The sequence below is a fragment of the Lathyrus oleraceus genome, chromosome 6 (assembly GCF_024323335.1).
Source record: "Lathyrus oleraceus cultivar Zhongwan6 chromosome 6, CAAS_Psat_ZW6_1.0, whole genome shotgun sequence".
In the NCBI taxonomy this organism is placed as follows: domain Eukaryota; kingdom Viridiplantae; phylum Streptophyta; class Magnoliopsida; order Fabales; family Fabaceae; genus Lathyrus; species Lathyrus oleraceus.
Window position 1 is genome coordinate 356,553,765 of NC_066584.1, and position 25,891 is coordinate 356,579,655.

Consider the following 25,891-nt stretch of genomic DNA (forward strand, 5'->3'; position numbering starts at 1 on the left):
GCATACATGATAGATCCTATTGCAGATGCATATGGAATCTTACTCATGCGATCCCTTTCTTCCTTAGTTGAAGGGGATTGTGTTTTTGATAGACACAAACCATGTTGCATAGGTATGAATCCTTTATTGGAATCATGCATATTAAAGCGTCTCAGCACTTTGTCTATGTACGTACTCTGACTTAGGCCAAGCAGTTTTTGTGATTTATCTCTATAGATTTTGATTCCTAATATATAGGTTGCTTCACCTAGGTCCTTCATAGAAAAGCACTTCCCCAACCAAGACTTTACTTGTTGCAGAGTAGGGACATCATTTCCAATGAGTAATATGTCATCTACATATAATACCAGGAAAATGATCATGCTCCCACTAACCGTCTTGTAGACACAAGGCTAATCTTTGTTCTTGATGAATCCATATTGTTTTACCGTTTCATCAAAACGAAGATTCCAGCTTATGGAAGCTTGCTTCAATCCATAGATTGATCTTTGTAACTTACATATCTTTTGGGCTTCTTCTGGTATGTCAAATCCTTCAGGTTGCGTTATGTACACATCCTCAAGAAGATTCCCATTAAGGAAAATAGTTTTGACATCCATCTGCCATCCTCAAGAAGTTTGTCGTTTCACATAAACTTCACAACCCCAAATCTTCATGTAAGACATATGTGGTTTCTTACCACTCCATATCTCATATGGTGTTTTCTCAACCTTTTTGGATGGAACACGATTAAGTGTGTAAGCTGATGTCAATAGTGCATGTCCCCAAAAGAAGTTTGGAAGATCGGTGTGACTCATCATGGATCGGACCATGTCTAACAGGGTTTAATTTCTTCTCTCAGATACACCATTCCATTGGGGTGTTCCAGGAGGAGTAAGTTGGGATAGGATCCCACACTCTTTCAGATGGTCATCAAACTCTAGGCTTAAATACTCACCACCTCGATCTGATCGAAGAGTTTTAATATTCTTACCTAGTTGGTTTTGTACTTCATTCTTGAATTCCTTGAACTTTTCAAAGGACTCTGATTTGTGTTTCATTAAATACACATAACCATATCTACTGAAATCATCAGTAAATATGATGAAGTACTGAAAACCTCCTATGGCTGGTATGTTCAGTGGTCCACATACATCAGTATGTATGAGGGACAAACGATCATTAGCTCTTTCACCTTTTCCTGTGAATGGAGACTTTGTCATCTTTCCAATTAAACAAGATCTGCATGTCTCATATGATTCATAATCAAAAGAGTCCAATAGTCCATCTTTATGGAGTTTAGAAATGCGTTTCTCATTTATGTGGCCTAATCGACAATGCCAAAGGTAAGTTGGATTTAACTCATTAGGTTTCATCCTTTTAGTATTAATGTTATAAATAGGCATTTCAAGATCAAGGACATATAGTCCATTGTTCATTTGTGCAGTAGCATAGAATATATCATTCAAATAAATTGAGCAACAATTGTTCTTTATTATAAATGAAAAACCAAACTTGTCCAAACAAGAAACGGAAATAATACTCCTGCTAATTGCAGGTACATAATAACAGTTCTCTAACTGAATTATTAAACCACTAGGTAAAGTCAATACATAAGTTCATACGGCTAAAGCAGCAACCTTTGCTCCATTGCCAACTCGCAGGTCAACTTCACTTTTTGCCAAATCTCTACTCCTTTTTAGCCCCTGCATATTGGTACAAATGTGAGAACCGCATCCAGTATCTAATACCCATGATGCAGAAGTAGATAAATTAATTTCAATAACAAAAATACCTGAAGTTGAAGTCTCTACTCCATTCTTCTTATCTTCTAGGTACTTTGGGCAGTTTCTCTTCCAGTGTCCGGTCTTACCGCAATGGAAGCAGGTGCCTTCCTTTGCTATGCCCCCACTAGGCTTCAAAGCAACAACAATAGGTTTGGGTTTGGCAACTTCCTTGTCTTTCCCTTTATCACCCTGCTTGGTGGGTCTTTTGTTCTGTCTCTTTCCATTTCCGATCATCAGAATAGACTTCCCTTTTGACTTCAGATTCTGCTCAACAGTTCTTAACATGGCTAGCAGTTCAGGAAGAGATTTGTCCATATCATTCATATTGAAATTTAGGACAAATTGACTGAATCTATCTGGCAACGATTGTAAGATTAAATCAGTCGCAAGTTCCTTTCCGAGGGGAAATGCTAACCTCTCAAGGTTCTCCACATACCCAATCATCTTGAGCACATGGGGACCTACAAGGGCTCCCTCATTTAACTTGCCTTGAAAAAGAGCTTTTGAAACTTCAAACCTTTCATTCCTTGCTTGCTCTTGATAGAGCATCTTCAGGTGTTCGATCATATCGAACGCTGCCATGTTCTCATGTTGCTTTTGCAACTCTGAGTTCATGGTAGCTAGCATGAGACAAGCAGTTTCATTGGCATCATCGACATGCTTCTTATAAGCATTTCTTTCTGCCTTAGGTGCAGAACTAGGAGGTTCCTCTTCAGGAACAGGTTTCTCCAAGACATACAACTTTCTATCATGTTTGAGGACAATCCTCATATTTCGGTGCCAATCTAGAAAATTTATCCCAGACAATTTTTCCTTGTCAAGGATTGATCGTAAAATGTTGTTAGAGGTGTTTGTTGTCATACTAATATACATGAAAATAATGAAAATATAAGTATCAATAACATATTTAATTAGGCCTTTAATTAAATATGCTCCCACTATTTTACTCAAAACAAATGAGCCTCACCATTTGATTCGGAAAATCCCGTTGGAAGATTTTCTAGTGGGTCGAGATCCACATTTCACTTTGTTTTAAGTCCGTGTAGGCGGATTACACAAAACTAGGTTATTTAGGTAGGAACTCCTTCCAATTGTATCTAATACAACTCTCGAATATTTTAGTTGGGTGAATAACTCCTTATTCCAATCCATCACATGGATCATTTCCAACTCTTGCTTCTAAGCATATATAATCTTATTATAATTTGTTCAGTTAAGTTTGACCCATTGTTTTAGCAATTGAATATTACAATTATCCCATCGCACCTTACTAATATAGAACATGCACCTCGCGTAGGCGAAACCTACATTATCCGATACTAGTCTTGATGAGTGCTAAAACTTGGAAAGCATAAACTTAATATTTAATTTGAGGGAATTTGCAATTATTCTGATCTTACCGGCTTATTTATCATATAAATCGTCTCTCACATGCATCAACATACATTCACATGCATCAACATACATAATGAAACAGTTATGGCCCCTAGCGCAATTGTTTTCCCAAGCCAATGAGAGAACCTAGGCTAACCTAATAACGATATAAGCTTCTCCAAACAAGATCTTCAAGTTTGTCCTCCTTTGATATTGAATTATTCTCTTTCTTCATAACATTACATTACATAAAAGAAACTCGTTTTACATAAGAGGGAGTGAGATGAGAAAAGAAGTTACATTAAGAGATTAAAAGAGAGACACGAGGAGCAGGTTGTATTTTAAAAACCCAAAATAAAATAAAGGAAAACTAAGGTCATAACCGATCACCACAAGACAATAATAATAAACACATTATTATTATTAATTTTGATTCTTTTAATTAATTAAAACCAAATTAAATTTCGGCGACCAATCACACTACACAGAGTTAGCCGGGGGTCCGCTGCCCGGTCAGCGGGAACGAGGGTTCCGCTGCCCGATCAGCGGACGGGGGTCAAGGGGGCAGCGTCCCTTGCGGGTTGTAGGGGCAGCGCCCCTTCCGTTGCGTTTTGGATCACCTTGTAAACTTTAGAGTAACCTCCCTTCTTAGGGTGGATAACATGCGTAACAACCCAATGTAAGATCCTGACGACAAGCTTTAAAAGTCAGTAGTCACATTAGTAGGGAACAAGTTACTCACGACAATATTGTCAGAATAAGGTCTCTTCAGCATTGAGTTTAAGGCAGACCTGAACTCATAGTTTGGAGCAAATACAATATCGGTTATCTTAAGATCATTAGGAGATGACAATGGATAAATTTCAAACAGAGATTTCCAAACATCATCATTAACCTCAAGAACCCTATTACTGATATTATATTTAAACTCATAACCCTCTAATTTTCCAACAACGCATATATAAAATAATTTGACCAAATCTTCATTGTACTTAGTAGTACACTCTAAGAATAAGTCAATTCTTTGAACATTTAACCGCTCAACAACATTTGGAATATGCATATGTTCAACCACTAATGGAGAGTATACATACTGCTTAACAATTGTTCTCTTTTTAAACTTCTTTTCAAAAGATTCAGTAAGACCACCAGAGAGTAAAGAGAGAGCAGTTACCGGAATATTTGAGAGAGGTTGTGCAGTACCAGTATGAGAAGAGGGTCCCCTTGTAGTTCTTCTTCCATAAGTTCTTGAGGAAGCCATTTGAGTGTTGTTTTGAAGAGATTTGAGGTAATGGGTTTTTAGAGTTAGTGTGAGGAAGTAAAGAGAGAGAAGAGAAGAACTAGGAGATTGATTATACAAGTGAAGAGAAATGAATTTGAAATGAGATAACCTAGAGAAAAAATAACTAAATGGAATAACTCACAAGGCGAAAATTTTGGAATTCACAATGAATAATCGACTCAAACAGGTAATGAGTCGACACATACCTGTTTAAAAACGCAGATGAGTGGACTCCGAGTAGCGAAGAGTCGACTCATGGGTCGACCTGTTGGGACCTGAAGTTAATTTTGAACACGTGAAATGCAACAATGGAATTCACAATGAAGAGTCGACTCAAACAGGTAATGAGTCAACCCATCCTTATTTAAAACACGGATGATTGAACTCTAAGTAGCGAAGAGTCGACTCATAGGTCGACCTGTTGGGACCCGAAGTTAATGATTCAAAAACATGAAATGCAACAATGGTCCTAATGATGAATGCATGTTAAATATGATTCCTAAGCAAGTTTACACATATTTCAAACATAGAAATGGATTAAGCTTAGACCAAACCATAAAATAAACATCAAGAAAGTGCATTATATAGAACAAGTATATACTTATATAAATGATCAATATAGTTCAAATAGATAGGAATGATATTACCTCCAATGACGATAAACGATGAATGCCCTCACATAGCTCACATTTATCAATGTGATTAATCAAAGAATAGATAAGCATATATATAGAGAAAGGATCGTATATAAATTTAAAAGCGATTTGAGATATCGAGAATATCCAGTTCCCTACGGATGTGGAAGAAAGACTTTGTCGCAAGTGGTTTTGTGAAAATATCGGCAAGTTGATTTTTGCTATCAACGTGCTCGAAAATGACATCACCTTTCTCAACATGATCCTTAAGGAAGTGATGTCGAATTTCAATATGTTTAGCGCGTGAATGTAGTATAGGATTTTTGGTTAGATTAATGGCGCTTGTATTATCACACAAAATGGGAATACGTTCAAGTTGAACATTGAAGTCGAGTAATTATTGTTTGAGCCTCAAGATTTGGGCATAATAACTACCGACTGCAGCATATTCCGCCTCGGCTGTTGACAAAGCAACGAAAACATGCTTTTTACTGTGCCAACTCACTAAGGAATTTGAATAAAAATGACAAGTACCACTAGTGCTTTTCTTATCCGATTTGCAACCAACAAAGTCGGAATCAGAGTAGCCAACCAAAAAACAATCATTTCCCTTAGAAAACCAAAGCCCATACTTTGAAGTACCATAAAGGTATTTAAGTATGCGCTTGACGACCTTTAAGTGTGATTTTTTAGGACATGATTAATACCTAGCACACATACATACACTAAACATAATACCTGGACGAGATGCGGTAAGATAGAGGAGGGAACCTATCATACCTTTATACCTTTTTATATCTACGGCCTTACCATTTTCATCTCGGTCCATATTTACCGCAGTAGGCATTGGAGTGTTGATTACTTTGGAGTTTGCCATATCAAAGTGTTTGAGTAACTCATTGCAGTACTTCATTTGGCTCACAAAAGTTCCTTCTTTAAGTTGCTTGATTTGAAGTCCGAGGAAGTAATTTAACTCCCCCGCCATGCTCATTTCAAATTCTCCTTGCATCAACTTAGAGAATTCCTTAACCAAATTTATGTTAGTGGATCCAAAAATAATGTCATCTACATAAACTTGAACTAAAATAGAGTGTTTTCCTTGACGCTTAATAAAAAGGGTTGTATCAACCTTCCCTCTTGAGAATCCTTATTCTAGTAAAAACTTTCTAAGACGCTCATACCAAGCCCGGGGGGCTTGTTTGAGACCGTACAAATCATGCTTAAGCTTATAAACATAGTTAGGATGCTCATAGTTTTCAAAACCAGGAGGTTGAGATACATAGACCTCTTCATTAATGTATCCATTTAGAAAAGAACTTTTAACATCCATGTGAAATAATTTGAAGTTTTTAGAATAAGCATAGGCAAGCAAAAGGCGTATAGCCTCGAGTCGGGCGACCGGAGCATAAGTCTCCTCATAGTCGATGCCTTCCTCTTGGTTATACCCTTGAGCAACAAGGCGAGCCTTGTTGCGAGTTATAACTCTGTTTTCATCTAACTTGTTCCTAAACACCCATTTAGTAGCAATTACTCGATGGCATAGCGGAAGGGGGACAAAATCCCACACCTCATTTCTCTTGAACTGATTAAGTTCCTCTTGCATTGCTAAAAACCAATGTTCATCGAGTAATGTGTCTTTGGAGTTTTTAGGCTCAATTTGAGAGACGAAAGTGAAATGATAACAAAAGTTACTTATCTTTGACCATGTGGTGACTCCCTTTAAGATATCTCCTAAAATATTATCGATGGGATGATCCTTAGAAGATTTTCATTCCAAAGGAAGATCATCGTTATGTTGGTGTAAGCCCTAGAGGCCAATACTTTTGGTACTTGTATCGAATTATTTATTAATAATAAAAGGCTTTTTCTTTATTATGTTTGTCTAATAAAGTCCCTAGAATAGATAGTCCGTTTACTGTATCAAGTGTGACTTAATCATGAGATCACATTAAACATAAGGACACTATTCTTAAAGTATCCATAGTCGAGCTTTATTGTGAAGTGGGATAACATTAAAGCATTAAAACTATTATGTATATAGACTGATGATCACATCTCATGGATCATGGATAAGGAGTTATCAAGTCTTAAAACATAGGTATGAATATTAAGAGTAATATTTATACTGGATTGACCCGCTATGAGAATACTATATAGAATGTTATGCAAATTGTCATAAGTTATTCTCATGGTGATAATGTGTACACCACCCTTCGACCTGAAACCACTATGGACCCTAGATGTAGAGTCGAATGCCTTATTGCTGATCAAACATTGTTCGTAACTGGATGACCATAAAGACAGTTGATGGGTACTCCACGAAGCATGCTAAGGGACATGAGTGACCTAGATGGAATTTGCCCATCCTGCGTAACATGATAAATGTCTATGGGCCCAATATTGAACTGGACAAGGATGACACGATCTATGCCTTGTGTTCAATATAGACATAAGGGCAAAAGGGTAATTGTACATATAAGTATTATCACAAAAGGATTTGTCAGATCACATGACATTTTCGTGTCTTGGGTAGTAGTGATGTATTGCTAGATACCACTCACTATTTATTATGTTAAATACGTGATATAATAAAATTGCCAATGCCGCGAAAACCTACAGGGTCACACACAAAAGGACAGATTGATGAGAGATAGAGCAACTAAGGAATACCATAATGTACGGTGCCCTTAAGTGAATTGTAGAACATCATAAGGTACGGTGTACTTAAGTAGAATACGAAATATGATAAGGTACCACGCGCTTAAGTGATTTTGGCATATTATAAGATATGGGCCACATACACTTGAGTGAGCTTTTTAGCTTGCAGCCCACACAAGTGGTTATATAAATAGAATCCTTGTGTAGAAGCATTTGTGTAGTTGCAATTTCGTGTGGACTGAGTAGAGGCGTTGTCATTGTTCAACGTTCGTGATCGCTCCGTAGATCTGCATCAAAGGTTACTATCGCCACAAGAGGTAACAATTATATCACTGATCATGCCCTTTCGTAAGGACCACTAAAGGAGAAATTTTAAATTCCGCTGCGTTTTGGATCGCCCTTCTCCTTCAGGTTGACCCTGTCCTTGTCTCTTTTTGAGGTTGGCAAAAGGGGAGAAGTAATGGAAACACAACTTATGATTATGATAGTATACTTTTTCAAAGGAATGCATAAAATCAGGGGGAGGATGTCTATCAAAGTAAATGATATATGAAAGATTGTGCCACGGTTTACCATTATCAAAAGGGGGGAGTATGTGAGGGCAAAGGTTCTTAGTCCTTATTTTAGTGATGTCAAACCTATTAGTAGCTCATACTGTGTACTTTTGATGACGTCATCATATCGTAGAATGCATTCATTCTTTAACACGCTCAAAGTATCAATTCAATATGTTTATGCATATAGAAGCATCTCATATATGTCAATATTGCACTTGATCATTGTTGGTACCTTAGGCCCATAAGAGAATGATTTGGATTGACCAAAATACATCTTAAAAACTCATTTTTGACCATTTAAAATCTTTGAGTCGACTCATGCTTTGGAGCGGTCGACTCATTCATGCATGTCATTTTCTTTGTAACCCACGGGTCTGAATAGGCCGAGTCTTTGAGTCAACTCGTTTCTAGAAAAACAAGATAAGTCGACTCATCTCCTGTTTGAGTCGACTCATAACCTGTTTTATTTGAATTGTGTTGCTGTGGGTATGAACAGGTCGAGTCTTTGAGTTGACTAATTTCTGGAAAAACAAGATGAGTCGACCCATCTCATGTTTGAGTCGACTCATAACCTGTTTTATTTGAATTTTGCTGTTGCGGGTCTGAACAGGTCGAGTGCCCGGTGTGAACAGATCGAGTGGTCGTTGATTTCACTTATTTTTCTACTGTGTATTTTTGCTAAAAAAATCCTGCTGTGTTTTTCACTTGGTCCATACATCATATATATATTATTGAGTTTCATTTTCATAAAACAACAAGAAAAGTGAAAGATATACACTAAAGTTTCTCTTCATCTTCATTCTTCATTGCATGTTTCAATAACTACACATAACAATTTTTATTGATCATAATGCATTATTGTGGTGATAACGTCCAAATAGGGTTATGTATCTTGGTTTGGGTATAGGTTTTTAGTGGGCTTTTCTTGAATAAAATCTTAGGGTTTTGTCCTCCAAGATTTGGAGGTTTTTGCACAAATCTTTGCTTCATAAATTCAGCCGAGTGAAAGGTTTGAAGAACGGTGGGTTCATTCGAACGAGTAACGGTAACCAGATGATTGCGAAGAAATGTTTGGGTTCAAGCGTGTCACGATTGAAATCAGTCGAGCTATAGTTTTGGAGAACTTGGAGTTCTTGCAATAAGGTAGCTACAATTGGAGGTTTCACGCATATCCGATCGAAATCAGCCGAGCTAGAGTTTTGGAGAACTTGGAGTTCTTGCAATAAGGTAGCTACAATCAGAGGTTTGTTCAGAACGTTTGAAGTACTTGGTTTAACTCGAATCAATGGGAGAGAAGTGAATAAGATCTACAATAACACCTAGGTTTGCTTGGTGGTGATTATTTCTTCTCTTGTATAAACTTTACAATTGATAATAAATATCTCAATTCTAGTTTTAGAATTGGGGGCAGACGTACCCGAAGCGAGGACAAAAGGGGAAATGCCTAAACAAATTTGGTGTTGTTCTCTCTTTCTCTAACTCTTTAATTTCTGCATAAATTGAATCTTGTGTGAAAATAATTGGTAAGTTCATCTCGCTTAATTGTTGTGCATTAAAGTTGTTTGATAAATTGCTGCAATCACTTTGGTTGTAACTAAGGAAAATTCTGCACAATCAATTATAGTGAAATTAAGACTTAGTATAGTGTGCACACCAAGTGTTTGCTAAAATTAACTTCACACAAATTTATCAATATTTTGCTTGTTTTCTCATTGTTTTAATTCATCATTGGTGGTAACTATATTAAGGATTTGTTTATTTGATCGATTGATTAAGATTGTTGTCGATTAGTTTTATCTTAGTCATTCCATTAGGTTTCACGCATATTCGATCTTTCCAGTAATGGATCGTTTAGACGATCGTGGTCTAGGGAGATTTCACAACTTTTAAAAACAATTTTTAAAAAGCGCCAAAATTTTAAATACTGATCTATTCACCCCCCCTTCTAGATCGGTACCATCGTCTAACAACTCCCTCTTAACTAGAGGGGGTTGTTGACTACCAGTTTTCCTAAAAGTCGTGGTATGATATGTTCATACATGTCAGGTGGGGAGATAACAGTAATATAGATGTCATCTAACCCAAATGTGAGTTACCGAACTTCTTAGAGGTAACGCCCGAGCGGACCCTCAATAGGAACATACCTTAGCGTCCCCCTTATTTGGAATTTTTACAAATATAACACTACAAGAACCATCACGATAATATGCTAACTCTGAAATTGCCTTTGTACACATTCTAATAAAAAGGGGTACATAATTTGAGTCTCGAAGGTTAGTCATCCAAAATACCAACATATATTTTCTAATGGTTGTGTCTATCAATGATCGACGTATGGAGAAAAACTGATATCATCCACCTAAACATGATTCATAGTTCATCTATATGTTTCAGCAGTGGTATACCCCCTATGTGTAGAAAGCAAAAAAAACTCGAGGTAACTCTCTATCGTATCTAATGACAAATTCCTACAGAGCAATAAATGAAAACAATGTAGAGTCCATGCCTAAAAATAGGTTAAACGAAAATTATTAAGAATTATATAAGAATATTAGGTTAAACGAATATTACTCGAAGGAGAGAAATATTTTCTACAAAGTGTCTCGTCTTGAACTTTTTAGCATTGTCCAAGTGAACTTACAAGTGAACAGACATGCAACTCCCAAAGAGTATTAGTAAATAATGTCTATATATGTGAAGTATTTTAGATATAAAAAATAGAGTATGTTGCACTCTTATCTACAAAAAAATAGATATGCATACCAAGTAAAAAAAAACAAGTTCTAATGGCATAATGTCTGTCTAAATCGATATGAACATGATAATGAATACATGAATTCAAATGATTGATGTTCGAATTTTCAATACAACCACGCCTGAGCAATCACCAATTAAATCTCCTTACGATGATATCTCAATTCTTCAACCATTATGCATAATGCCTCCGACTTATGAATCAAAGAACAAAATAGCCGTCATATAGATTCTTTAGATACAGGAAAAATTAACAATTGAAAAGGTCCATATAAATTAAGGAAGGGTTGGGAATTTAAAAAAAAAAGAAGAGAGATAGTTATTTACATTATCAATCATATAAATCATAATTGATTGTTAGCTTAACATTTTAAATTATTAATGATTAAAGTCAATTACTTTTAGACTAATGCTAACATGTGCCTTTGGGGCACATGTTAATGATACATTTATAGAAATATTCTCTTAAAATGCGTGCATTTGATTTCTTGAAATTCAAATATTTGTTTTATTCCACACAAAATTTAGAATAGTAGTAACCTTAACTTATGCCCAAAGGACATAAGTTAGCAAGACCCTTACTTTTAATGTTTAAATAGTTCTTTGATCATAATAAGTTATAATGTTTTTTATTTTTGTTTTTGTATTTTTTTTTAATATAATTCAAAATCTTAAAATTATTTTGATTTTAGTCTTTAAAATTAATATCCGCAAGAAAATCCAAAAAAAAATATGAAAAAAAACCTACCAATTATCTTACAAATTTTAGTTTTAAAGTTTAAAATCAAATAAAGTTTAAAATTTAAAAACTTTATCAAAAAAAAATATAAAGACGAAAAATAAAAACATGTCAATTTTACATAAAACATTTATTTTTAATTATAGCAACCGAAATTGCACAATTTAAAACCTAATAGGTGAAACATTATAGGTTGAAACTAGTGCTACTACAAAATGCAATAATATAGTATGTCACTATCCATTTAAGAAATGAACTTATTTAACTGAATAAATATCTTATATTCTAATCTATAACAATATATAATAATATATAAAATGAATTTTTTTTTGGTATAGCCTATTTTTCTACTATTTTTATCTTTATTTTATTATGTAATTTATCTAATAACTTTCAATAAAACCATTATTATTGACTTATAATATTAGAAAAAATTACATTTAAATAAAAAATATCACTTAAATTTTCAATGATGTGCGTTAAAAAAACGGACAGACGGGCACGTAAGTGCCCGTGTCCGTCTGGACGCTAGTATGTTATAATTGACTTATAATATTAGGAAAAAAAAACTCGAGAAAAGGGAAAGAAGGTTTTGTGTATTGTTAAAATTTTAAAATATAAAACATATTTTGTATTATTTGAATTCTAAAATCTGAAATAACGAGTGAAAAAAAAACCGACGTGTATCTAAGCAGAACCGAAGTGTTTATTTAGCAAAATTTAACGAAAAGCCCAATCAAACATTGCAGGGTCTAGTAGATATTCAAAATAAAAAAGCCCAACCGAACTCTTTAAAACCCTAACACTCGCTCACATATTCGCAAAACAGTTAGCCGCAAAGTTTATACTCTTCACTCTAAACCTAGATCGTTCTCATCCTCTTCAATGTTTGCATTCTTTCTTTTCAGTTTTCTGGTTTCCCCATGTTCTAAACTTGTTTTGATTTTTGTTATCTGAAACATAAATTGGACAGTGACGATTGTGATAGGTCTCGTTCGTCGTAATTGGTCAAATCGACCTTGCCGACCATCCTGTTATATCACCACCCATATTCTGAGTCCTTTTTTCCAATCACAGATACTTATTTTATTTTGATTATTACATTTTTATAGATCTTTCCTTCTCATTCAGCTTTGTAGTTAATTCTATTATGTTGGCCAAGGATTAAAACTTATTTTAATAGACAAGCATATGTCTGAAGTTATCTGTGTAGACAATCTAATCTTCTCAATGAGGCCAAACATTCTGCTAAATCAATGATTTTTTTTTCTTTCAATTTTGATATTTTTTTTAGCATAGATTTTCTTTAGATCCAGTGCATGATTATTGTCTATGATGATATTTTTGAAGGCTTGTTTCTCAAAACATTCGCAGTGGCCGCCCAAGAGTTTTCGCCTTCGCCAGGCTTGAGAGCTAGTGCTGTTTTTATCCTTCCTTGGATGTCTGAGACAATCTTTATTTTAGAACAATTTTTTTTGTTTTATAGAATATTAATAGAGTCAACTATTGCCATGGATACAATTGATTTAATTGTATGTGAGCTGTGATGATAAATGTAAGGCTTGTTTCTCAAAACATTCGCAGTGGCCGCCTAAGAACTTTCGCCTTTCGCCAGGCTTGAGAGTTAATGCTGCTCTTTCCTTCCTTGGATGTCTGAGCTCATATTATACTCATAAATTCGATTATGATTGACAATATTTTTGTAATTGTTAGTTTTATTAAAATATTTTTAAATCTAATATTGTCTAATATACTTGTTTTTGTAAAATAAATATAATTTTAATATTACTATAAATTATATAATGCAGTGTATTTTGAAAAAATTTTGTTTATATTTAAGGTTTATTGAATTTTTATATTTACCCTTTGCAAATTTTGTTTTAATTGTTATTAAGGTAGCAAGGATAAATTATTATTTATAATATTTTTATTCAAATAAATTAATTGTATATGATTTATAATTATTTGAGTATGGTTTATTTATAGTATTTTAAACAACTATTTGTATATGATTTATAATTATTTGAATACTAAGGTAGAAATATTGTATGTGTAGTCTATTATTCTCAAAGACAAACATGTAATTAGTTTCTGTGAAAGTTTGTTTAAGAAATCTATGGAAGGATATAGTTTATACACTATGAAATGTACATAATTCTTAATAGTACACTTTATTATGTGTATTTTTTATTTTTAAGATTACATAAATTGAGTCAACATTATATATATTGTTTCAATATTATTATATTTTAATATTTGATATTTGTGTAATGAATCGTGTTGGTTTACAAATGTTTGAATAATGATTGATGATGAAAAACACATAAGTTTTATATTATTTGAAAGTGAGAAACATACATTATTTTTGTAGAGGCCCTTGAGAATGTCATAGAAAGAAAGTGATAATGTTTGGGAAGATGTTTTCAAAAAGGAAGAAATGAGCATCGTAGTCTAGTGTTACAATAGTTATCTTAAGAGGAATAAGCTCAAACATATCGATAAAGGTGTAGTGAATTCTGGCATTACTCATTAAGAGGAATCATATAAGTAAAGACATTCTTTCTCTCCATTTGAATTATTTTCCACTAAAAATAAAATAAATGCACATTAGTTATAATTAATTGATCACCATATAATTATGTATTTCACAACAATGTTAGGGTAGCTATACATGGTCAAAGTAGCTATACATATTTCACAACAAAAAATTAATTAGTGACACTAACATGGTCAAAGTAGCTATAGATCACCAAAGCAGCGAATTTCAAATAAACATGTTCGCAAGTAATAATATAAAACGTATCTAATCAGATATATGTTCAATACTACTAATCTACCTCGTGTTACATGATCAGAGCATTGACTTACTACTTAGTTTCTAAAACAAAGCACTGAAGCTCTCCAGCTAATCTCGAGTATCGTCCACTTACTTTAGCAATACTATCTTGAGTATCTGTACGTTGCCATGTAAAGCAACATACCATCATAAGGGTGAGAATTCAAATCATTATGAAGAAGTATAATAAAGCACAATTATTAAATCAACAATTGAAGGAATTCATCACATGTTGTATAACCATGTAAATAATACTAACCAACATTTATTTTACATGTTTCAAACATCCATCAAAACTCAAGGGTTATAATATTAAAATCCAATACTATATTCCCAAATATACACATAATTACAATTATCACATTATCACATATTTTGCCAAGTCATGTATCCAAACATCACCAAATTCAATTGCCATATCTCATACACACCTTACAATCACATCAATGCATACTTTCAATTATCACATAACTCTAATGTGACTCAATGCAAGACATGTGACTCTATGCATGTGGTACCGCAATGTGAACCCAACGTTTCCCCACTTAAAAGATTTCCGGCCTCGAAAATTTACCTCAAACAAACAACTCCGGATACGATTCCTTCATCTTATCCTCGAGTTCCCAAGTGATATTGCCATTGGCGACTTCGTCCCATATCACTTTCACCAAAGCAATCTCCTTACCACGAAGCTTCTTCACTTCTCGATCTTCAATTCGCATAGGTGATATATCAACCGTCAAATTATCCCGTACTTGAACATCTAATGGAACAACATGCGATGGATCCACAATGTACCTCCTCAATTGAGACACATGGAACAAATCATGAAGATTAGAAAGTGACGGTGGTAATGCAATCCGATATGCCACTTCACCTATCCTCTCGAAAATCTGATAAGGACCAATGAAACGCGGCGTCAACTTAGGCGACTTCAAAGCTCTACCAACACCCGTTATTGGCGTAACTCGAAGAAACACATGCTCATCTTTCTCAAACTCAAGAGCTTTCCTCCTCTTATCATGATAACTCTTTTGACGACGCTAAGAAGCCTTCATCTTCTCTTGAATCATCTTAATCTTATCCATAGTCTCTTGAATCAACTCGGGTCCAACCTGTAACACCCTTCTAAATACCCCAAAATAATTCAATTAAAATAACAACATATTAATCAGAGTAATTATGCCCCGAAGGGTGTCACACAATCATTTCACTGCATTCATCAATTCTATCCTGTCATGCTCATTTATTTAATCAAAATAAGATTTATTTGCATAATTCGCAGCGGATACAAAATATCGACATTCAAAACATGTACCACATTACATGTAAAGTGGATCAACAACTAAAATAAAACATAGTCAAACATCCCATCCCGATGTTACATCTACCAGAGCATGACCCACTAAGGAGACTACACTAGACTCCATAGCACTAGCTTCTATTCAACTCACTGCTCGTTACCTGAAAAATAGTTGTAAGGGTGAGTTCCTCAATCAATATAATAAGTATTATACAACAGCATGTAATGTTAAGTAATTAACACATTAATTCACCCTAACCAGACTACACGCTCAGCAACGGCAGTATCCATTCAAACATCATATTCAACAGTAACATATAACGTATGTATAACCTCAACCATACTCAACATCAACAACACAACACACAACACACATATAATACTGGAATACATCCATTCATATTATATGCCATACATTCATTATGCAATGAGACTCCACACATGCGGTACCGACTATTCTTGAACATACAGTTCAAGCTCACCGATCCCTCCAGATACGGCTACTAAGCTCACTAGTCCCACTCATTTGAGACCTAGTGACTCACTCACTAATTCCTCACTATGGGAATTAGCTACAGCCCCGAAGGCTAGACTATGCACACTAATCATCTAGTATGCAAACATCAACAACAACCCAAATTGGTTCACTCACTAATTCCTCACTATGGGAATTAGCTACAGCCCCGAAGGCTATGCCATGCATGCTAATCATCTAGCAATGCAACATCAACAACAATTCAAGAATAGACACATGCTCACACTCTAAGCCACAAGGCAGTCTATTCACAATGCATACATAACTGATACATTCACAGCATCATGCATAGCATCACACATCATTAACACATTTTATCACAACAGCATATCATATCATGCCACATAATCAAACACAGTATTAGCACACTCTACTAATACCTATACTACTCAAGACCCAACAAAACAACAACAACATTACAACGATATCACATCTGGGAGTTTAAAACGTGAAATCTGTCTGTCGAACTGATATGGCGAACGCCATTAGGCTAATGGCGAACGCCATTAGCGTTAAACGCTCTCATTCTGGAAAAACTGTCTGTCAAACTGATATGGCGAACGCCATTAGGCTAATGGCGAACGCCATTAGCGTTAAACGCTCTTATTCTGGAAAAAAAACCCAAATGGCGAACGCCGAAGGCATAATGGCGAACGTCATTTGGCTGTTATGTGCATAGATGTTAAATTTCTACGAATTCCTTTTCAATTATCGTCCAATTTCATTCATCCACTGGCTGTTATGTGCATAGATGTTAAATTTCTTCGAATTCCTTTCAATTATCATCCAATTTCATTCATCCACTATTTCACAAATTCATCATACATCAATCTAATCAGAGATAAACAATGGTTATCACTACCCAGTACATATTATCATATAATACCCTTTAACCGATGATAAACCCCCCTTACCTGAGTTAATCCGGCAAATCTCAAGCTTCAAGCTCTTCTCTTCTCCAACCTTCTTCCTCTTGCTCTGCCTTTGCCCTTTTCCTCTTTCACGATCGCTTCTCTGTTTTTCACGTAAAAACCTTTTACTCCAAAATGGGACTTTTTCCTTAATTCCAACTTATATATATTTCCAATAAATAATTATCCCAATAATTATTATTCCAAAATAATAGTAATAATAATCCCAAATTCCAATTATTCAATTAAATTAATAAAAAAAATATTAATTTAAATTAAATAATTATCTTATTTTAATTGGGGTGTTACAACTCTCCCCCACTAAAAGAGTTTTCGTCCTCGAAAACATACCTCAAGCAAATAACTCCGGATAAGACTCCTTCATCTGACTCTCAAGTTCCCAGGTCACATTGCCACCTGCTGGTCCTCCCCAAGCTACCTTCACCAAGGCAATCTCTTTACCCCGCAACTGCTTCAACTCTCGATCCTCGATCCTCATAGGTGATGTTTCAACAGTCAGGTTATCTCTCACCTGTACATCATCTATTTGGACTACATGCGACGGATCATGAATGTATCTCCTCAACTGAGACACATGAAAAACATCATGCAAATTCGCAAGCGACGGCGGTAAAGCGATACGATAGGCTACCTCTCCTATCCTTTCTAAAATCTGATAGGGACCAATAAATCGAGGTGTCAACTTCTTTGACTTCAAAGCTCGACCAACACCAGTTATCGGAGTAACACGAAGAAACACATGATCTCCCTCTCGGAACTCAAGTGCCTTCCTCCTCTTATCATGATAACTCTTCTGTCGACTCTGAGCAATTCTCATCTTCTCCTGAATCATCTTAATCTTGTCTGTAGTTTGTTGAACAATCTCCGGTCCAACCACAGCACTCTCACCGGACTCATACCAACATAAAGGTGTCCGACATCTCCTACCATACAAAGCTTCAAACGGTGCCATACCAATACTCGAATGAAAACTATTGTTGTAGGTAAACTCAATCAACGGTAAATAACAATCCCAAGCACCTCCCTTTTCCAAAACACAAGCTCTCAAAAGATCCTCTAGCGACTGAATCGTCCTCTCAGTCTGACCATCAGTCTGCGGATGATATGCAGAACTCAATCTCAGCTTAGTTCCCAAAGCCCTCTGCAAACCTTCCCAGAATTTCGATGTAAATCTAGGATCTCTGTCCGAAACAATACTCGACGGAATACCATGCAAACTTACAATCTTCTCAATATACAACTCGGCTAATCTCTCTAACGGATAATCCATTCTAATCGGAATGAAATGAGCCGATTTCGATCAATCTATCAACAATCACCCAAATAGCTTCAAAATTCTTATTTGTCCTCGGCAAACCAGAAACAAAATCCATACTGATACTATCCCACTTCCACTCTGGAATAGCCAACGGCTGCATTAGCCCAGACGGCTTCTGATGCTCAATCTTTGACTTCTGACAAGTCAAACAAGAATAAACAAAACTCGCAATTTCTCTTTTCATTCCCGGCCACCAAAATAACTTTTTCAAATCATGATACATCTTCGTAGCTCCAGGATGAATACTCAAACCACTACGATGTCCTTCCTCAAGAATACTCTTCTTAAGTTCTGTGACATCCGGAACGCACACCCGATTACCAAATCTCAAAACACCATTCTCGTCAACCCTGAATTCACCACCTTGACCTTGATTCACTAGAGTCAACTTATCCACCAAAAGCATATCGGATTTCTGACCCTCTCTAATCTCATCCAGAATACCACTTGTCAACTTCAACATTCCCAATTTAACACTATTGTGGGTACTCTCACACACCAAACTCAAGTCTCTGAACTGCTCAATTAAATCCAATTCCTTAACCATTAACATAGACATGTGCAATGATTTCCGACTCAGTGCATCAGCCACTACGTTTGCTTTACCCGGATGGTAATTCAAACCAAAATCATAATCCTTCAGAAATTCTAACCATCTCCTCTGTCTCATATTCAGCTCTTTCTGATCAAACAAATACTTTAAACTTTTATGGTCACTGAAAACCTCAAATCTTGATCCATACAAATAATGCCTCCATAACTTCAGAACAACATACCAGCTGCCAGCTCTAAATAATGTGTCGGATAATTCCTTTCATGAACCCTCAGCTGTCTCGATGCATAAGCTATTACCTGCTTATTCTGCATCAACACACCACCCAAACCCAACAATGAAGCATCACAGTAAACCTCCAATGGTTCCGACGAACTCGGTAATATCAGAATAGGAGCAGTAGTCAACCTTCTCTTTAACTCTTGGAAACCTTCTTCACATTTTGAGTCCCAAACAAACGCTTTCCCCTTTCTAGTCAACATCAGTCAACGGTAACGCCAACTTAGAAAATCCCTCCATGAACTTCCTATAATAACCAGCCAAACCAAGGAAACTTCGAATCTCAGCAACAGACTTCGGAGCTTCCCACTTAGATACAGCTTCTATCTTAGAAGGATCAACAGCCCCCACCTCTTGAAATCACCTCCTTGAAATCAACTCTTCTAACCAAAATTCACACTTAGACCGTTTAGCAAATAACTGCGCTTCTCGCAGCACTCCTAAAACCACTCCTCAAATGCTCAGCATGCTCTTCTTCAGATTTCGAATACACCAAAATGTCATCAATAAACACGGATGGAAAATCCTATTCATGTACTCCATAAATACTCCTGGCGCATTAGTCACCCCAAAAGGCATTACAGAATACTCATAATGTCCATACCTCGTTCTGAAAGCAGTCTTCTGAATATCCTCAGTTTTCACAAGTATCCGATGATACCCAGATCTCAAATCTATCTTGCTGAACACACTCGCACCAACCAACTGATCCATCAAATCATCAATCCTCGGCAAAGGATACCGATTCTTGATCGTCACTTTATTCAGTTGCCTGTAGTCCACACACAACCTCATAGTACCTTCCTTCTTCTTAACCAACAACACTGGTGCACCCCACGGTGACACACTTGGACGAATAAACTTCTTATCCAACAAATCTTCCAACTGACTTTTCAATTCAGCTAACTCAACAGCAGACATACGGTACGGAGCCATCGATATCGGTCTAGTACCAGGTACCAATTCAATCGAGAATTCAACTTCACGCTCTGGCGGTAATTCATTCACTTCTTCCGGAAACACATCAGGAAAATCACACACCACCGCTAGATCGCCAATCACCAGTTTATCTTTAGCCTCCAAAGTTGCCAACAACATAACAACTCTGCCCCATCTGCTACTTCCTCGTTCACCTGCCTAGCTGATAGAAACAAATCCTTTCCTTCCTCAACCTCAGGAAATATCACAGTCTTCAACCGACACTCTGCAGCTAAATGACCACCTTTTCCACATTTGAAACACTTCTTCTCATTACTGGTACACTCATGGATACGATGTCCAGCCTGACCACATCTGTAACACTTAACAGGAGCACTAGAGTCTCCCCCACTAGGCCTCTTCATCCCACTCTGCCTCTGGAAACCTTTGCCAGCTGCATACGGTTTCCCACGATCAATCTGATTCTTACCTTTCCTATCAACCCTTTGCTGATAGCTCTCTGCTCTAGCCTTGGAATCCTGTTCGAAAATCCTGCAACAGTCAACCAAATCAGAAAACACCCTGATCCGCTGATATCCAATCGCCTGCTTGATCTCGGGACGCAACCCGTTCTCAAACTTCACACATTTGGAAAATTCTCCAGCAGCCTTATTATAGGGAGTGTAATACTTCGACAGCTCTGTGAACTTAGCAGCATACTCAGTAACAGACCTGTTACCCTGCTTCAGTTCCAAGAACTCTATCTCTTTCTTTCCTCTGACATCCTCTGGAAAATACTTCCTCAGGAATCTCTCTCTGAACACAGCCCAAGAGATCTCAGTATTCCCAGCAGATTCCAACTCAGTGCGGGTAGCAACCCACCAATCATCAGCTTCCTCTGACAGCATATGCGTACCGAACCTGACCTTCTGGTTATCGGCACACTCAGTCACTCGGAAGATTCTCTCTATCTCCTTCAACCACTTCTGAGCACCATCTGGATCGTATGCTCCCTTGAACATTGGAGGATCGTTCTTCTGGAACTCACTCAGTTGACGAGCAGCTCCCATTCCCGCAACATTCGGATTTCCTCCAAGTACTCCCGCTAGCATACCCAGAGCCTCAGCAATCGCAGCATCGTCTCTACCTCTTCCAGCCATCTCTACTCCGAAAACCCAAACAACTAAAACAATAAGTACTGATAGGTTACTCAACACCTATACCGTACAGGGGAAACAGAATGATTACGACTCGACACGACCGACTATGCTCTGATACCACTAATGTAACACCCTTCTAAATACCCCAAAATAATTCAATTAAAATAACAACATATTAATCAGAGTAATTATGCCCCGAAGGGTGTCACACAATCATTTCACTGCATTCATCAATTCTATCCTGTCATGCTCATTTATTTAATCAAAATAAGATTTATTTGCATAATTCGCAGCGGATACAAAATATCGACATTCAAAACATGTACCACATTACATGTAAAGTGGATCAACAACTAAAATAAAACATAGTCAAACATCCCATCCCGATGTTACATCTACCAGAGCATGACCCACTAAGGAGACTACACTAGACTCCATAGCACTAGCTTCTATTCAACTCACTGCTCGTTACCTGAAAAATAGTTGTAAGGGTGAGTTCCTCAATCAATATAATAAGTATTATACAACAGCATGTAATGTTAAGTAATTAACACATTAATTCACCCTAACCAGACTACACGCTCAGCAACGGCAGTATCCATTCAAACATCATATTCAACAGTAACATATAACGTATGTATAACCTCAACCATACTCAACATCAACAACACAACACACAACACACATATAATACTGGAATACATCCATTCATATTATATGCCATACATTCATTATGCAATGAGACTCCACACATGCGGTACCGACTATTCTTGAACATACAGTTCAAGCTCACCGATCCCTCCAGATACGGCTACTAAGCTCACTAGTCCCACTCATTTGAGACCTAGTGACTCACTCACTAATTCCTCACTATGGGAATTAGCTACAGCCCCGAAGGCTAGACTATGCACACTAATCATCTAGTATGCAAACATCAACAACAACCCAAATTGGTTCACTCACTAATTCCTCACTATGGGAATTAGCTACAGCCCCGAAGGCTATGCCATGCATGCTAATCATCTAGCAATGCAACATCAACAACAATTCAAGAATAGACACATGCTCACACTCTAAGCCACAAGGCAGTCTATTCACAATGCATACATAACTGATACATTCACAGCATCATGCATAGCATCACACATCATTAACACATTTTATCACAACAGCATATCATATCATGCCACATAATCAAACACAGTATTAGCACACTCTACTAATACCTATACTACTCAAGACCCAACAAAACAACAACAACATTACAACGATATCACATCTGGGAGTTTAAAACGTGAAATCTGTCTGTCGAACTGATATGGCGAACGCCATTAGGCTAATGGCGAACGCCATTAGCGTTAAACGCTCTCATTCTGGAAAAACTGTCTGTCAAACTGATATGGCGAACGCCATTAGGCTAATGGCGAACGCCATTAGCGTTAAACGCTCTTATTCTGGAAAAAAAAACCCAAATGGCGAACGCCGAAGGCATAATGGCGAACGTCATTTGGCTGTTATGTGCATAGATGTTAAATTTCTACGAATTCCTTTTCAATTATCGTCCAATTTCATTCATCCACTGGCTGTTATGTGCATAGATGTTAAATTTCTTCGAATTCCTTTCAATTATCATCCAATTTCATTCATCCACTATTTCACAAATTCATCATACATCAATCTAATCAGAGATAAACAATGGTTATCACTACCCAGTACATATTATCATATAATACCCTTTAACCGATGATAAACCCCCCTTACCTGAGTTAATCCGGCAAATCTCAAGCTTCAAGCTCTTCTCTTCTCCAACCTTCTTCCTCTTGCTCTGCCTTTGCCCTTTTCCTCTTTCACGATCGCTTCTCTGTTTTTCACGTAAAAACCTTTTTACTCCAAAATGGGACTTTTTCCTTAATTCCAACTTATATATATTTTCCAATAAATAATTATCCCAATAATTATTATTCCAAAATAATAGTAATAATAATCCCAAATTCCAATTATTCAATTAAATTAATAAAAAAAATATTAATTTAAATTAAATAATTATCTTATTTTAATTGGGGTGTTACACAACCCCATCCCTCTCTCCTGATTCGTACCAACATAAAGGAGTTCTACACCTTTTACCATAAAGAGCCTCAAAAGGTGCCTTTCCAATACTCGAATGGAAACTGTTGTTATACGTAAACTCGATCAAAGGCAAGAAACTATCCCAATTTTCTCCTTGTTCCAAAACACAAGACCTCAAAAGATCTTCAAGTGACTGAATAGTCCTCTCTGTTTGACCATCAGTTTGCGGATGATATGCCGAACTCAAACGCAACTTCGTACCCAAAGCACCTTGCAAACCTTCCCAAAATCTCGAAGTGAACCTCAGATCTCTATCCGAAATAATGCTCGACGGAATACCATGTAAACACACAATCCTTTCGATGTACAACTTAGCAAGCCTCTCCATCGAATAATCCATCCTCATCGGAATAAAATGAGCACATTTCGTCAACCTGTCCACAACGACCCAAATCGTTGATAACACCGAAATTTACCGTATTTTTTATTCCGATTTCACATGAATTCTAGTTGTTTTATTGTTATTTTGTTGTGTTATTGCTATGTTTTCCTTTGTTTTCAGGCTTTTACTTTAATCGGAGCCCCGATCGAGAAAAGGAGGGAAAAAGAGCTAAAAACCCTAAAATTCAGCATTTTGTACTTGTCGCCTACCCCATGGCTGGCGCCATAGACCCTGCCATGACGTGTCCAAGCTCAACTTCCCTCAACCGCCACGTTCCCCACTACTTCCACTAAGGCACCTCAGATTGGCCTTGTGGCGGGCGCCACAAGAGGAAAAGTTTTCCCTCTCATTTTCAAGTTGAAGGGCATCCTTGTCATTTCCATCTTTTTACTTGCTTATAAATAGAAACTCGAAATCACTTTTACAAGCATCCAAACTTAGAACAGAGGCAAACTCAGAGCAACTTTGTTTCACTTAGGCATATATTTAGTATTTTAAAGTGGTAATCGCTTCGCATTGGAGTGTTACTACAATTGTGTAATCAAGTCTGTGATAGAGTCTGTAATCGAGTTTGAAGCACTTTAGAAGGAAGTTAATCCTGCCGCCATTTTCATTTCCGCTTTGCAATTTATTCAACCCTCCGATTGGAGGAGGTTTTTATTACCTGTCTTTATCTTATTTATTTTCTCGCACTCGCTTCACTTTGTTTATTTTCTCGCACTCGCTTTACTTTGTTTATTTTCTCGCACTCGCTTTAAATTATTTATTTTCTCGCACTCACTTTAAATTATTTATTTCCTCGCACTCGCTTTACTTTCGTTTATTTCTCGCACTCGCAATACTTTTATTTACTTTCCGCACTCGCACTACTTTTATTTAAATTAATGTACTTTTACTTTACCATGTCTAACTAAATCTATAAGGTTAGAATGTAAGAATCGTAATTGAACCGATAATCCGTACAATTGTTCGTAGAAACACTTAAGGGCTATTTTAACTTTCAACTTAAGTTTTCCCGCACTTCAATTCCGTTGGGTAAGATCGAAAGCCGTCCAACGTCTATCTAAACTTAATTGTTTTTAACTATTTCAAAAACAGCGAAAGCGCTTTGTTTAGTTCATTAGGAGTTTTTATTTTAAGAAGAAAAGAGATTTTAAAACTATTTTCGGACGCGTTTATAAGTTTAGAGTCTGGTTCGTGAGAACCTCTTTTGGTTAAGAAACCCAGGTTATAATACTTTTCAACTTAGTCAAGATACTATATTTCTTAAAAATAGGTTTACTACTCTAACGCAATGCGCGCCTTTTTATAAGTGACAATAAGAGGTTTTGATTAGGGAGTACAACTCGGTTCTGAATACGCGAAAGCGACAGTTCCTGTTAAATTAGTTCTTTTCAAAGTAGGAAACACTGCCCATAAGTAGCTCTATTAGCAAGTACTCAGACTATTAATTGATTACGTGAATTACATTCGACCCTGTCTTTATTAATTAATCTTTATTCAACACTTTACTTTTCATTGCACACTCCAAAAACACCTATTTTGATTGCCTTTGATAAACACTATAACAATTGATAACGATAGATTGACACTTGGTCTCTGTGGATTCGACAATCTTTTATATTACTCTGACGCGTTCGTATACTTGCTAAACACCGTGTCATACCCCAAAATTTGCCTATTAATTTTTATGATAAATTGATTCATGCATGACATTCATTTCACATTTGCATTCATTCATTAGCATACATTCTCATATAAATTATAAATTTTAATTTAT

General features: G+C 36.3%; 3 non-coding genes across 3 annotated transcripts; all 3 read left to right on the plus strand.

Annotated features, from left to right (window-relative positions):
* Positions 1-12,732: 12,732 nt before the first annotated feature.
* LOC127099478 (small nucleolar RNA Z43) lies at positions 12,733-12,826 on the plus strand. Its single transcript, XR_007793974.1, has one exon. It is a non-coding gene; the product is annotated as a small nucleolar RNA Z43 (small nucleolar RNA).
* Positions 12,827-13,092: 266 nt separating this feature from the next.
* LOC127099918 (small nucleolar RNA SNORD14) lies at positions 13,093-13,216 on the plus strand. Its single transcript, XR_007794380.1, has one exon. It is a non-coding gene; the product is annotated as a small nucleolar RNA SNORD14 (small nucleolar RNA).
* Positions 13,217-13,303: 87 nt separating this feature from the next.
* LOC127099896 (small nucleolar RNA SNORD14) lies at positions 13,304-13,426 on the plus strand. The gene has a single exon (XR_007794358.1). It is a non-coding gene; the product is annotated as a small nucleolar RNA SNORD14 (small nucleolar RNA).
* The last annotated feature ends 12,465 nt before the right edge of the window (positions 13,427-25,891 follow it).